This window comes from Tamandua tetradactyla, chromosome 5, assembly GCF_023851605.1.
Source record: "Tamandua tetradactyla isolate mTamTet1 chromosome 5, mTamTet1.pri, whole genome shotgun sequence".
NCBI lineage: Eukaryota > Metazoa > Chordata > Mammalia > Pilosa > Myrmecophagidae > Tamandua > Tamandua tetradactyla.
In genome coordinates this window covers 159,396,175-159,413,002 of record NC_135331.1, presented here as the reverse complement: position 1 = coordinate 159,413,002, position 16,828 = coordinate 159,396,175, and the positions used below count along the sequence as shown (strand labels likewise).

General features: G+C 36.9%; 1 protein-coding gene across 18 annotated transcripts in view; it reads right to left on the bottom strand.

Moving 5' to 3' along the window:
• GRIK2 (glutamate ionotropic receptor kainate type subunit 2) overlaps positions 1 to 16,828 on the bottom strand; it is a 1,225,242-nt gene that overhangs the window by 401,210 nt on the left and 807,204 nt on the right. The window contains exon 1 of one of the 18 annotated variants that reach the window (XM_077162508.1): positions 6,234 to 6,348. The exons of the other annotated variants lie outside the window; for them this stretch is intronic. The gene's annotated coding sequence lies outside the window, so the exon portion shown is untranslated. Of the gene's footprint in view, positions 1 to 6,233; positions 6,349 to 16,828 lie in introns of those variants that run through there. 18 annotated transcript variants of the gene reach the window in all.

Genomic DNA, 16,828 nt, shown 5'->3' with positions numbered 1-16,828 from the left:
ACTTTAATATTTTGCAGCATGGTTAATGACAAAATTAATCATTGGACTACTTTTTAATATTTTCTAGCAAATTTTACAGTATATTAATTCACACAGATACTTAGTATCTCTTGCTTTTAAAATACTGTTAAAATTTACTTTCATTGTAAGTTATTTTAGAATTTTGTCATTCAAAAATGCTACAAATTACACTGCATAAACCACATTGTATTATACTAGTATCCCATTTTGTTTTAAAAGTTTACAAATTCACAAATGCACTTACTATAGTAAAATAAATGCCACATAATGACTTGATATTAAATGTATCCAATCAACATAATCCAACTCAGTCTAAGGAATTAACATCTTTATAATGAGCTGTACAAAGGTGAAAATAAATATTTAAACTAGTCACACCTTCTGAATTGTAGACTTTAACACTGGGCCTATGAGGTTCTCCAAAACATGTATAAAAGGCTATACATTCTTTGCACATGGGCGTGCTCTGCAATGAAATTAGAATGAATGTTCAAATTTGGTAATAAAATTACTTAACTGCTTTTTACTAATAAACCAGAGCACAGCTGCAGGAATCAGCAGCTCTGAAACTTTGGAAGGTATGACATTAATTTGTGGAGCTGTTTTAACCTAAACACCTGAATCAGAATTTTCAGGGGTGTAGGACTCTTGAATGAGTATTTTTTAAACAATCATCCCAGGTGATTCTCCTGTTCATCAGAATGAGAGGCTAATTTCAAAAAATAAGCATAGTTTCAGATAAGTATCATATGAGGGTCATTCTTTGAGCCACTTTGGCATAGAAATCATACAGGACATTAACTACAATACCTTAACTAAGAATACAAGACAATAAAATAATTAGTTCAAAGAATGATTCCCAACCTAATAGGGAAAAGTGAATAAGAACATCATGAATAAAACTATCCATAGGAATAAGAGGAAAAAAGCACCATTCATTTACTCATGCACCAAACAAATGTTTATTAAATTCTTTCCGTAAGTAAGGCATGGTTCTAAACACTGGGGGTGTTATGAAGGTTAGGGGAGACAAAGTTTCTGTTTATACAATGTTGAAAATATACAGGAGAACACAGGTTATTAAGCAAGCAATTTAAAATGAAGAATGGTAAGTGCTACTGCAGTGGGGAAAGTATAGCTTGTTGAAGAAGTACACAGCAGGATCATTTAACCAAGAATGGGAGGGCCCAGGGTAATTATCCCAAAGGCGGTGATGTCTAAGTTAACACCAGAACGAAATGAGAAAAAATGAAGGAACAGATGGAAAAAGAAACAGTTTGTGTACTGGCATGAGGTGAGAGAACATGGGCAAAAACTATTAAGAATCAATGATGCAGTGGTGACAAGTGAAAATGGGAGAAGCAGGCTTTGGGCTGATTAAAGAGGACCTTGTAAATAAATTTAAAGAGCTGTGACCTTATCTTAAGTGCCCACTTAGAATCTGCATTACAAAATAATCACTCAGATTCTTAGTAGGAAAGACAAATCAGAGAAGCTAAAACTGGAAGGAAAAGGAAAGAAGAAGAGGAAAAAAAGGGTTAGAAAGCAGTTGTAATAGTGCAGGTTAGAGGAGGAAGACAGGTTAGAAAATGCAAAACATATTCAAGGCAAGGTACTGGTAAGGAGAAAGAAGTAGCTGGACTGTAGAGATTCTGATGCAAAAGATTGACAAGACTTGTTGAGGGTGAGGGCTGAATCAAGGAAAATTCATACAACTCTGGCTGGGGCTACTGTGAAGAGAATGGTTTGGAGAATCATGTCAACGGAATGATCAAAATTAGAGCAGTGATCAGCCATGTCATGAGCTGCCAATAGACAAAGAAATATGAATAAACACTTAAAAATTTGCTTATTAAATTTAATAAGATGGTTGCTGATCTAGGCAAGGACACATTCAATGGGATGGCGGAGGTGGATTGCTGTACCATCAGTGAGAGGGAGGTGAAAATACAAGCTCCCACAAAGTCATCTTTGTATATCTGCATGATGTGATTTTGTTCTCATCCTAATCATAGCCAATGCCCTTGTGGAAGAGTTCATCTTTACCCAATCATGAGGCTTTAGTTCAGTAACACATCCATGGAATGTTTTAGTTCCCAAGTGTGTTAAAAGAGTGTTTGGTCTAGATCAACAATTCTAAAAGTGGGGTCTGTATACCACTGTGCTGCTTTAGGAGGACCGCTGAAGTCAAACCATTCTCACGATAATAAGAAGAGGTTATCTGGCTTTTTCACTTTCGTTCTCTCATATGTGCAGGGAAGTGGTCCAGATGTTACAGGAAATATGTGATGTTATGACATATTGAATGAAGAAATAGTCGTGAGAATAGAGCTACCTTCCATTAAGCCAAATATGAAAGAGACTTAAGAATGTAAAGTAATGCTACTCTTCTCACCAATTTTTTTGTTTTGGAAAATACAGTTATTTTCCACATAAATATGCTCTTGATATGAACAGATAATAGGTTTATTATTGTTATTATTAAACGAATAAACATTTTTAAATATTCCACTTTTACTGATAATAAGGTGATTTTATTAATTATAGCACACATTACAAATTACTTTAGTGATCCTCAATAGTTATTGAGTGTAAAGTGGCCCTAAAACGAGAAAGTCTTAGATTTACTAATGTAGACTATCTCTAAATTTTTCCTAGCTCTAAATTTCTATCAGTGTCATAAAATTACTTCAGTAAATACAGACTGATCTAATATCAACATTAATTGAATATAGAAAAGAAAGACACCCTTGGCTTACTTACCTCAGAAGATTTAGTGAGAGTTAAATATAAATATGGGGAATTTAGTCTATCACAGTAGAACAGCCCAGGTATTGGGATGGACTCTCAGTTCAGGGATCTATAATCTGTGTGGCTTTGAGCCAGGCATTTTCTTTCTCCTAATTTTGTTTTCCTCTTCTCCTTACTAAGGTAAAACCATCTGTGTATTAATAAAACACCAAATAAAGAGGTGGCATCTATTACATCCTCAATAAGTGGGAGTTCTCATCATTGATATTGTTATATAGTTAAAACAAGAAAATGTTGCATTTTAAAAACATACTTACTAAATCTGTTCTTAGAAGATTTTCTGACACTGATTTAAACAGAAAATCTAACACCAAAACTTTATGTAATTAACTCATTACCAAAGGAAAAAGACCTATGCAGTTACAGATTAGTCCAGCAGTTTTGAGAAAAAGCTCAACTGACTTAAAAAATAGAAATTCCCTGAAGGATAAAATTCCACAAATAGTATTTGTAGAGTTCATCTAAGTATAAAACACTGCCAAGTATTTTCAAGTCTCTTAAGAGCTTGTGTGGATAGTCCATTGAGCCTTCAGCTACAATAAATGTTTACTTATTCTCTTCACACATATACATCCCTGCTGGCATTAATGTAACAGATTTCAGTTTGCTGGCTTCCCTGGGGAATGCTATTGAAGAGCTAAAAAATAAAAAAATAAAAATAAAAACGGTAAAAATCTGTTGCTAGTAGGAGTTGCCATCTCCTACTTGAGAATTTTGAGTGAAATACTGTCTTCATTCATTCCTTCAACATATATTTACTATGTCTACTATGTGCAAGACATTGTTCATGGATAAATATAATGATTATATTATAGTATTTATTCAAGCTTCAGCTTCATGATATATGGTTTGACTTCAACATTTTTAATATAAAAAAGCAGTTTCTATAATGCTTTTCATATTCAATTTTTGTAATAAAATGGTTTAGTATTTCAAACAGAGAGAAGAAATCTAGAGAGCAATCTGAATATTGAAAGCCTAATAATGAATTTCAAATTCTGGCTTTCCGTCACTTCCCAGACCAGGAATTCAGGGTCCTCTCTTGGCTTCTAAGACTCTGTTGCTCTGATCTCAGGCTACTGCTTTCCATCTACCCATATTTCCATTCTAGATCCCTTGCCTTCCCCACTCTTGACATTTAGATGCTAAAGCCGTTTATGAATTCTGTTACTTAAATACCTTGGCAAATGAAGAAAGAGTTCACAGAAAGGACGATATATTCAAAACATACAAAGAAAGGATCTTTACCCTCCTATTTTATGTGGGTTAGTAGATGGCAGCCTAGTAATTTATGTGGATAGGGATTTTATCCAAAGCAAAATGGGCTTAAGCATTAGCAATGTCTTTTAATTGCAATATTGATTATTTATTTCCCTCTGTGGATCTCTATTGATTTTCCTACCTCCCCAATGTCTTCCCTTAATAAATTACTACATTCTTAAGATGGGAATTTCCAAAAAGATTACCCAACCCAAACCCACTACACACAAGCAAATGTGCATATGTCATAAAATAAAAAGGTTGCTTTTTGTTTTTTTTTAGGAAAAATAAAATAATAGGATGTTTTACATATACTTCTATCCGATGATCCTTTGCTTATATTGGCGAAATAAAAAGGCCAATCTATTCAGAGTAATAAAAGGGCAAAATCTATTTTCTTGAAAATGGGTTTAATACAAATAATTTTCAAACAATGATTTTCAGAAATATCTTTAACAAATTTGGCACCTGGTGAAGTTGTTTAACAGCAAAGTAGAATTATAAGTCCCTTAAAACAGTCTTTTAATTAAAATACCCCCTTTTCCCTAATGTAATTAGTTGATGTAATGATAATGAAAAAGAAACAATCTGCACAGATGGGTTCCGAAAATCTTCTAACAAAGAAGAGTACCACGTTCCAATTATCCCTTTATTTTGCTAGATGAGTAACATTCTATTCCCTGTAATTCTCTCACTGAGAATTTATATATATATATATATATTTTATATTTTTCTACTTTTAGTTATTTCAGCAGACTTGAAATCAAGGTTTATCTTAAGCTTACAGGGACAGAGGCCTGAGCTGCTCTTTTCAGAAGTTGTCGTCAATTTACTGTTTAAAAACAATCCAGAAGGAGCCATTTATACACACTCCAGCTGGCCATCTCTTCCAAAGAGATCAATCACTCCACCTCTCCGGCAGCCCAGGTCCCCTAGCACCAGGAAGGGAGTCCCAAGTTTCCTCCCATGCCCAGGTATCCACTTCAACAGCTCCACAAACGAGAGCTTTGCCACCTGGCTTAATCATCAGGCCTATTTATCATTTCAGTTAATGCATTCTTTGTGCACCTCAGCTCCCTTCAAATGCACTGTAGAAGAAGCTATTATATAATGACTTGTCTGAATTCAATGTTTCGTTATTACTATCACTCTTTTTTTTTTCAATTAAGAAAAGATAATACTTCACTGAGGGGCCAAAATATGTCATTACAAGAAGTTATTTTTTTATCAGAATACTTTATTTGCACTACTGGGATATTCTAAAGCAACCCAAATAGCATATGTGTATCACCAGTTATGGACTTTTAAAGGCACAGTGACACTGTAAAAGTAGAGAAAGGAATTGATTTTATAATCAGAAAATTAAACATGTTTTTGACAGAGATGGTAGCTTGTCATTGACAAAAACGAAAGTCCTGTATTTAAATTATCAGCCCTCCACCCTTTCAGGGGAGGAAAATTTGTCCAGTATGTGAAAAGTGGGAAAAGGAAGTTGGGGTAAATAAGAAGGCAGAAGATGAGAGGAACCTTTCTTTCAAAGTGGGTTTCACTTTCTAAGAAGAGGGAAAGAAAGCTATAGAATTAGAAGGCTAGTCTGCTTTCTGCTTGAAACATCCTCAAAACATAACTAAACTCACAGAGAGGGATCTTCTCACTATTTAAAATTTGCTGAATTTTAAAAATATAATAGAGTCTAATCAACTCAAGACCTCAAATATGTAAACACACTTTAGCTTGATATATTGGAAGCCCAGTTGCAAATGCATCTCAAAGCACATGCCAGGACCAATTAATTGTCTGATACCTGGAGGACTGTGTTGAGAATTATTTTAAGACAAGTCTGTGTCCAGGGGCTTAGTTCAATAAGGAATTTGACCTTGAGTGGTGGAGTAGGCATGGTGCTATAATGTACTGTTCATCCCAGCCTTAAAATCTCCTTCCTCTTGGTGAAACTCACGCTGACATATAATACACATGCAGATGTACACACGCACACGTGCACACACACATACACTGCCACTTATACTTTACTGCTCTGCTTCTACTTCCTTGGGCAGCCTAATAAAGCTTTGTCTAGATTCCCCCTCTCTTGCCCAAGGAGAATATTGCCATGATGCTTTCATTTTTCCGGCTCTGCTCACCTTTGTAATATCCACGCCACAAATGCTGATGACATTGATCTAAAACATCAGAACCCTCTCAGGAGGTCCTGAGTAGTGAAGTCACTAACTGGCAAGGCCAAAACCTTTAGCCGGTAAGTCAGAAGAAAGCCTGAAACCCCATAGGTCAATCTTATTTGGTGCATCACAATGTCAAATTTCTCGATCCTGTAGTGGCATGGCAGTCTGAGTCCGAAAGAACTTAAGCTGAACCCCAGGAATTTAAGTGATTTTAAACTTCAGTTTTCTCATCTGGAAAATTGTGGCAATAATAATTTTTACCATATATGAAGAATTAAATGAGTTAATGCATATGAATCACCTAATATTATTCTGGGTACATCTTAACCATTTTTACTGGATTCTGGTAACTACTCCCTTGGACCTCAGAGGACATTAGTATATGAGTGCCTCAAGAGTTTTTGTTTGCTCCCCAGATTCTGCTTGCTAGGTATATTGGTCAAAAGCTCTTCATTTAAGCATCTAAGTGAATTCTGCTTCCTGCTAGAAACCTAACTGACATACCCCCTATATGCTGGTGACTCTCATCTTGGTCTACTTCCCTAAACTCCAGTTCCTAAATTCACTTTCATACTTGAAACCTGTACCTCGATATCTAGTAGATATTACAAACATTCCTAACCTGGCATCTCCCCACCCTCCAAGGCTACTCCTTCCTCAGCTGCCCCATGTCAGCACTCTTTTCATTCCTGTAAAGCTAAAATCCTTGTTACTAATTTAGACTTTTCTCTTTCTGGATCATTCCCCATCCAACTTATTTGCAAATCCTTTTGGATATATCTTCACAATATAGTTGATAACTTACCAACTTCTACAACTTCTAACACATAACACACTAGACCAAGCTACCATGATTTCTTAAACAGATTATTAAAAAAGACTCCTAACTAGCGTTGGCCTTACATATTTTTATATCCAATGAAATTCATAGCCTATGGGCTTATTTCATAAGTCTAGTGAATGGAGCACTCTGGGCCTTTTATAAGAAGGAAGGTGGGAATAAAGAAGGCAAGAATAGGCTTTGCTGCTGGATCGGGCACCATAAGAGCACATGGGTACAGCTATGCTCAGCAGTCACTGAATTATGGAGTCCTCAGTCTTCATTCAATACGCAAAGACTACCAAAGCATGAGGTGCTTTATGACACTGGCTTGTAATTCTTCAGGCCAAGTAGAGGGAGAAGTTCCACATAACCAGTCCATCCAAAATAAATTGTACAGAAAACAATACTGAAAGCAAGATGTGGTTCTGCTGGGCAGAATCTCATTGCTATAACCTGTGGTCATGAGTTCAGCAGGATAATGGGGATGAAATGGACAGAGCATGCCTGAACTTCTGTCTTGTGCTTGAGGCTGGTGCAAAACTAGCTCCATACCACCCCATGAGGTGCTTACCTGTTCACAGCATGCCTCTGAAAATGGATGGAACTGAAGTGGTATGTGGAATGTATCTGTGATCCCAGTAGAGAAGTGCTGGGGGAGGTGGTGCCAGCTTATTACTCCTAAAGTCAAAATATACTGTCCCTATTTCCTATGTCAGAATTATTAAAGAAAAAGCAATGGTGTCATTATTAAAAAGTAAAGAGTGCATTCCAGTATACCAAAGCTAGACACTAAAGGGTCGGGGTCTAAGTTTGATATCTGCTAAGGTTAATTTTCTATTCAGAATGCTTCAGTTTGTGAGAAGCCAACAGAATTAATATTGCATTTTATTCCTTCTTCCTTGCTTGCTCCCATTAAAATATAGTAGCATCTGATTCACAAGAGTAATAAGTATATCAGTGACTGATTTCAAATAAGGTAATTTAAGTAGTGTGCTCACTGGGGGCACCACGTTATATAAGTGGTTGTGTCCTATGCTGACCTCATTCTATAATCTAATTTTCTTGGTTCAATTCATATATCTATTGAATATGCTGAATGTGGGACCGTCAATTGTAAATATATAGGCAGGTAAAAAGCTGTAAAATTTAATGAGAAGTCAATTGCATGTGTCAGAGCTTCTTTGGTTGCACATACAGACCCAATTCACATTACACTGAGAAAGAGAGAACTCACAGGCTTTTAAAACTGAAAACAAATTTCAGGTATGGCTCTGGCCATGGGTGCAAACAAACCTTTCAGAATTCTTTTTCTGTTTCTAAGTTCCATTTTCCTTTGTATTGTTTTTATCACCCTTTAATCTTTTTCCACTTGATGCAACATGTTACCAACAGAATCTCACCTTCAGGAAGCATGTGTTCCTTAAAGTTTCCATCAAAATCCTATGAAGGGTCAAAACAGCATGGTACTGGTATAAAGACAGATATGCTGACCAATGGAATTGAATAGAGTGTTCAGATATAGACTCTCTCATCTATGGATAATTGATCTTTGATAAAGCAATCAAGCCAACTCCCTGGGACAGAACAGTCTCTTCAATATATGGTGCCAAGAGAACTGGATAGCACATGCAAAAGAATGAAAGAGGATCCATATCTCACATCCAATACAAAAATTAACTCAAAGTGGATCAAAGACCTAAACATTAGATCTAAGACCATAAAACTTTTAGAAGAAAATGTAGGGAAATATTTTTAAAATCTTATAATAGTTTTCCTAGATCTCACACCCAGAGCATGAGCATTGAAGAAAGAAAATAAATAAATGGGAACACCTCAAAATTAAACACTTTTGTGCATCAAAGAACTTCATCAAGAAAGTAAAAAGACAGCCTATACAATGCGAGACAATATTTGGAAATGATATATCAGATATAGGTCTAGTATTCAGAATATATAAAGAGATTGTTCAACTCAACAACAAAAAGACAGACAACCCAATTACAAAATGGGGAAAAGACATGAACAGACACTTCTCAGAAGAGGAAATACATATGGCTAAAAGGCACATGAAAAGATGCTCAGCTTCCCCGGCTATTAGGGAAATGCAAATCAAAGCCACAATGAGATATCATCTTACATCTACCAGAATGGCCATTATTAATAAAACAGAAAATGACAGTGCTGGAGAGGATGTGGAGAAAAAGGCACACTTATTCACTGTTGGTGGGAATGTCAGATGGTACAACCGCTATGGAAGGAAGTTTGAAAGTTCCTCAGGAAGCTAAGTATAGAATTGCTATACCATTGCTAGGTATCTACTCAGAGGACATAAGGGCAAGGATACAAACAGACATTTGCACACCAATATTTATAGCAGCATTATTTACAATTGCCAAGAGATGGAAAAAGCCCAAATGACCATCAACAAATGAGTGGCTAAACAAGTTGTGGTACATACATATGATGGAATATTATGCAGTTGTAAGACAGAATAAGGTTATATGAAGTATGTATGTATGATGGATGGACCTTAAGGATATTATGCTGAGTGAGATTAGCCAGAAACAAAAGGATAAATACTGTATGGTCTCACTGATATGAACTAACATTAGTGAATGAACTTGGAGAATTTCAGTAAAGAACAGAGACCATCAGGAGATAGAAATAGGGTAGATATTGGGTAATTGGAGCTGAAGGGATACAGATCTTGCAACAGGACTGATTGTAAAAATTAAGAAATGGATAGCACGATACTACCTAACTGTAATACAATAATGTTAGTACACTGAATGAAGTTGAATGTGAGAATGATAGAGGGAGGAGGGTTGGGGGCACAAATGAAATCTTAAGGAAAGAAAGGTGATAAAGACTGAGATGGTATAATCTAGGAATGCATAGAGTGTGTAATGATAGTGAATAAATGTACAAATTTAAAAATGTTTTTGCATGAGGAAGAACAAAGGAATGTCAGTACTGCATTGAAAATAGATGGTAATGCATATCTTAAAACTTTAACTTATGTGTAAGACTAAAGCAAAAAATGTTTTTTTGGTACAAAATTCATATTTTGACTAGTGCATTTCCTAATATAATCTATGTGGACAGTTTAATTAAACACCATAAGTACATGGAACCTTGAAGAGGGCATGAGATCTTGTAGGTTTGTCCAGAGTGATCCCCCAATAAATCCCAGAGTGATTTGAACAGTGAATAAAATAGTATTTGCAGCGTCCCCTTGGGGGAATGACAAGAAAGGGGGAAAATTCAAATTTCCCATGTGGAGAATTCCTGATATTCTCACAAGCAGTGGGAACAACCAAAGCAACAAGCTGAGCCCTCAATCTTGGGGTTTGTTCATATAAAACTTAACCCTGCAAAGGATAGTCTAAGCCTACTTAAAATTAGGCCTAAGAGTCACCCCCAGAGAACCTCTTTTTTTGCTCAGATGTGGCCTCTCTCTCTCTCAGCCAATACAACAAGCAAACGCACTGCCCTCCCCCTTTCTACATGGGACATGACTCCCAGGTATGTAAACCTTCCTGGCAACGTGGGACAGAAATCCTAGAATGAGCTGGGACTCAGCATCAAGGGATTGAGAAAACCTTCCAGACTAAAAGGGGGAACAGAGAAATGAGACAAAATAAAGTATCAATGGCTGAGAGATTTCAAACAGAGTCAAGAGGTTATCCTGGAGGTTATTCTTACGCATTATATAGATATCAACTTTTTAGTTAAGGTATAATGGAGAGTCTGAAGGGAAGTGCCTGATAATGTAAAGCTGTGTTCTAGTAGCCATGTTTCTTGAAGATGATTGTATAATGATATAGCTTTCGCAGAGTGACTGCGTGATTGTGCAAACCTTGTGTCTGATGTTCCTTATATCTACCTTATAGACAGAAGAGCAAAACATATAGATTAAAAATAAATAAGTAATAGGAGGAACAAATGTTAAAATAAATTTAGTGGATTGAAATGCTAGTGATCAAGGAAAGGAGGGGTAGGGGGTATGGTACATACGAATTTTTTTCCTTTTTCTTTTTATTTCTTTTTCTAAATTTATGCAAATGTTCTAAGAAATGATCATGATGATGAATATACAACTATGTGATGATATTGTGAGTTATTGATTATATATCAAGAATGGAATGATCATATGGTAAGAATGTTTATGTTTATATGTTGTTATGTTTAAAAAAATAAATAAATAAATAAATAAAAAGTCCTATGAAGGACTCTTTTAGCCATGATCGGGGTTAGCTGGAACTGTGTGATGTGGAGTGGTGTGGGATGTGTGTGTGTGTGTGTGTGTGTGCATGTGTGTGAAGTTACATACTTGCCCTTGTGGCATCAGTGATTGGTGGGAAAATATTTTAATATCTGGGAAATGAAAGCAGTTTTTGGTACTAGGAAATGAGTTGCTATCATTACAAATACCTAAAATAATGTAGAAATGGTTTTGGAATTAGTTAACGAGTAGAAACTCAAGATTTGTGAGGGCTCAAATGCAACAGAGAGCTGTAGAGAACATTTATATTGTCTTAGAGAATATACAATTAACCAGGAACAGGCCGTTGCTAAAAATATGGACTTTAATATTTTGTCTGATGAGGCCTTAGAAGGAAATGATGAATGTGTTATTGGGAGTTGGAAGAAACATGATTCTTGTTATAAAGTGGCAGAGAACTTGGTGAAATTCAATTTTGATTTTGGATGAAAGGTAGAACTTGAAAGCAATGTACTGGATAGTTAGTGGAAGAGTTCTCCAAGCTAAGTGTAGAAAGTGCAGCATGGTTTCTCCTTGCAGCTTACAGAGAAAATGAAAGAGAAAAGAGATAAGATGAGGATTGAACTGTTAAGCACAAGGAATCCAGCAATTAATGATTTGAAAAATTCTTGGCCTACCCAGATAGCAATAGCTCTTAGACAAAGGCCAAAGGGAAGTTCTATTGGGGACCTCCCTGGGTTTCAAAGAAGTCAGTCCCCCAGGACAGAGTTTCAGGCAAGGGTTTAACTGAACAACTCTTTGCTAAAGTAGGTGTGGTTAAAGATGGATGCAGTTATCCATGTCAGTAAGAGTCAGGATTGGAAATGCAGTTATCCAGAAAAGATCTATGGATAGTTCTATTGTTTGATGATTTGGACCACCTGGAACTGGATACAAAGTCAACAAAATGTACATGAACACAAAATGTGTATGAACAGAAGCAATACCTGAAAGGGGCCAAGAAGGGTCAAATTGAAGGAAGTATGAATTCAAGGGCAGAATATGAAAACCAAGGTCTAGAATGAAGAGATCTTGGGCCAAGAGAGTGGGCCTATCTACATGTGTGGAAAGGTAGGTCTGCCTTTGCATTGGGGTGGGGGGCAGGCTCCCTGTCATGGCACTAGGGGGGTGAGGGTCTTGCGTCCCAACGTTCAAGGAGAGTGTGGCCACCCCAATGCTAAGAGATGATGGAGCACCGTACCACCATTCCAATACTTGAAAAGTGTGATGGTTTGTAGCTGTATGTACTCCAGAAACAACATGTTCTTAAAACCTAATCCATTCCTGTGGGTATGAACCCACTGTTAAATAGGACCTTTTGATGAAGTTACTTTAGTTAAGGTGTGGTCCAATTCAATCAGGTTTGGTGTTACTAGACCTTCTTTATAAGCAGAATGAAATTCAGACAGAGAGAAAGCCACAGAAAGTAAGAAGCTTAATGTCAGTGGAACCTGGGGGAAAAGAAAGAGATCAAGAGATGCTGCCATGTGTCTTGCCACATGACAAACTAAGGACCAAGGATTGTATAGAGCCAGCCCCAGAACCCACAGTTTTTGGTAAGAAAGCATCACCTTGATGACACCTTGATTTGGTGTTTTCCAAACCTCAAACCTTGAGTGAATAAGTTCCTATTGTTCAACCCAAACTATCTCATGGCATTTGCTTGAGCAGACTAGAAATCTAAAACAAAGGAGAGTGGTGAGACCTATAACCCACTGCTTGGTAAGAACATGGTCACTGTGAAAGCACTTGGAGTATGTGGGTCTGCTGCTCCATTGGTCCTAGAGAACAAAGAATCAAGCTACAGATGACTCTGACTCTCAGATCTTGAGATTTAATGGAGTTTTTCCTGCTGGATTTTGGACTTATTTAGGACCTATGAACACTGTTTCTCTTCCAATGTCTCCCTTCTGGAATAGGAATGTTTATCCTATGCCTGTCCCACCATTGTATATTTTAAGTAAATGACTTGTTTTCTAGGTTTCACAGGGCTTTTAGGGAGAAATTTTGTTCCAGAACAGACTACACTTATAACTTATTTTAATGAGACTTTTACTTAGCATTGTTTTAAAATAGCTCAAGGCTTTTGGGATGTTGCAATGGAATTTTGGAATTTTGCAGGTGGGAAGAAATATCCTTTTCAGGTCCATAAAACAGACTATTGGGGATTGAATCATGCCTTCCTCAAAAGGCATTTTCAGGTCTCAATCTCTGGGCCTTTGAGTGTTAATCCATTTGTAAATAGGATCTTTTGATATGTTATTAGTTAAGGTGTTCCCAAACTGACTGAGGGCGGGCCTTAATCCAATTTGGCTGAAGTTCTTATAAGCAAAGGAAATTGGACACAGGAAAAGAAGTTACAGGGCACAGCCAGAACTCAGAAGTCAATAGATCCCAAAGAAGAAAGAGAAGACACCACTATATGCATTGTCATATGACAGAAAAGAGAAGGAACCCCAAAGATTTTCAGCCAGTCAGATGATACCAACCCTGGGAGGAAGCAAGCATTCTAGCCACTGAAACGGTGAGCCAATAAATTCCTGCTATTAAGCCCCTCCATCATATGGTATTTGTTTTAGTAGAGAGAAATTTAAAAAAAAAAAAGTGAGCATTTTCTGAAACACGTAGGTAAGAATGTTTCCTCAAAGGTATTTTGGACAGAGAAACCCACAAGCCCCACCCAGCCATGCACCACAGTAGTGTTTTAGAAACTCTAAAAAGGATGACTGTACTTTGGTTTCTCCTAGGTTTGTTAATATTTTTAGTCAATGATTATTTATAATTTAAGTTACTGATTATTTTTCATCCAATTAAAGACACGGTATTATTTTTCATTCAAACATGGACACTTTAAAGGGTGAAAGGCAAAGGCAAGAACAGTAATTACACCAAAACAAGGCAATAACCCAGGTCTGTCATGGACAAATCAGGAGGTCTTATCATCCTCTGCAGAGTCCCCGTTATTTCATGGCATACATACTTCATTGCCTGCTGTCCTGGAGATGTGACTAACCCATACCCAGTGGGACAGGAATACCTCGCTGTAGAATTCCAATGGTCACACTGCAGCCTTCTTTGTCTTCTGACAGTCCTGCCCAGATGTACATCAGTCCTTCTGTCACTTTAACTGCCCTCTCTGCTTGTGATAACCCACCTTAGCTCTCCAGAGAGTGGCTGATTAAGTAGCCTGCTGTCATTAATCCCCATTTGTGTCCAGGTCAGTACAGTTACAGAGCAGCAAATGATCCTTCACAGCTCTTATTTTGGCTCTGTCCCAGGTTGCTGCTGTTACCAGTTTTATCCTGACTCTTAATACATCAAATATGATTGAAAGTTGACATTGATGCAACCGATTAAGACACTTTATGTGGTAGGCCTGTGCTGGAAAAGAATTACCAGGACTATTATGTGCTGGTGAGAATGCCAAGTGGAAGCTGATTCTTACTCAGGCTTTGTTTTATTTTATCTTTTTTGTTCCAGAAAAAAATACCATTAATCCCTAAAGCCTAAAATAATTATGTTTGTTGAATAGACATCTTATCCTGTGAATGGCTGAAAGACACAAATATATCAGGAATACGTGAAGGCAAATTATGCTTGCTTAGAATTGGGAATAGAGAAATAAAATATAACAATAAGCAGTAGATGTTTGCTACATATGAGCTTACAGTATAGTGGGAGAGACAAATGGGCAAATCATTTTTTACACTAACTTGTGGCTAGAACGTGGGCATTTCTAAAGTCCAATGGAAGTGGTGGGAATAGAATGCCTAACAATGGGCAACAATTTGGCAGGGGAGCAAGGAGAGCTGGGCATTGCAGGGAAAGGAAGCAATGTGCACAAAGCACATTGCTGTAAGAGAGGATGGAAAATTAATAAATTCCTGTGAGTACTGCTCGAAAAGCAAGTACAAACTATAGCATAGTCGGATTGAGGCTGGGTAAGTTGTGCACAAGGACACTAGATTGTGATTATAAGTGAATGGACTTTTAAGCTTTCGGTAATTTAAATAAATTCAGTCTGGTTCAAGCAGGAGGGTAAATTTATTTTAAAAATTCAGGTAGTGTCTTAGTTTGCCAGGCTGCTATGGCAAACACACATCACGAGTTGGCTTAAACAAGAAGCATTCATTGCCTTACAGTTGCAGAGGTCTAAATCAAGACATCAGCAAGTCCATGCTTTCCCCCAGCAGTCTATGGTATTTGCTGCTAGTTTACAGGAATCCTTGGCTTCCGTGGCTTATCTCCACCTCCCATCATGCTGTGATTGTTCTCTCTTTGTGTCTGCTCTTCTGGTTTCCACTGGCTTTAGACTTCTGCCTGCATGACCTTCTCAGACTTCTTTCTCCCAGTAATAAGTAATAAGGATTAAGGCCATTCTGATTCAAGTGGCTACATTCTAACTAATAATAATAATATTTTCAAAACATCCAGTATACAAATAAATTCATATCTAAAGAAATGCAGATTAAGATGAAGAGTTTGTCTTTTCCTTGGGTACATAATTCAATCTACCACAGTTGGTTTCATGAACCCTAACTAAGTGTGGAAACGCAGACAGTCTTTACAGACAGAAATAAGTAGGAACAAAAAAAGCTATTAAGATATCTTTCATGTCTGCTCTTTTTGGTATAACTGCTTCATTCTTAACTTTCTCTGGTCATCCTTCAATTCCCAAGTTCATCTGTTATAGATCCAGCTGCTACCAGAGAACAACTAATAGATCTCTTGGTCCCAATTCTGAATTCCAGGGAGGGAGAATCTAATTGAGTCAGCTATGTTGGCCCTCAGTCTAATCAACTGTGGCCAATGGCATAAACTTACTCTTTATGGACATTATTGACAGGGCTCCACCTCTGTGGGTAAGGAAGCTGAGAATCTGTCAGTTGGGTGTATTCCCCTGGCCACTAGAGAATAATTGTAGAAATTAAGAAGGAGGATGATATGAAAAAAATTGCCTATTATAAAATCACATTGATTGTAATTTTAAGGAGGGATTTGTGGCTACTAAAATACTGGATATTGATATACTTCAAGATACTAATTGACTAACAAGTAGTCTCCTGTTTTAGCCTCTATCAGCATAAGTGAGAGAATATCAGGGAATATTTTCTCCATCTCATCCTAGATTTGACAATGTCCCACAAGGTGTCTGCATATATTTCCTATTATTTATTTCCCTGGAAAAAGAATTTCTTATACAGAAAGATTACCACTAAATTAAACTACATCCTTTGCTGAGGCAATGCTTGTTGACTTTTAAAATGTTTACTTTAGCTCAATAGACATTTAGGTTGTTCGAAAACATATACTGCATTGCTAACATAACAGATTCACCTCAATCAAGTTCATGAGACTGACATATAACACAAAAACCTAACATATTAATTTGCCATGAAAAATATAACTGTCACAGGGGTGGTAATATCTGAACTGCCATGGTCATTTCATTCTCAAGCTACATAAGAA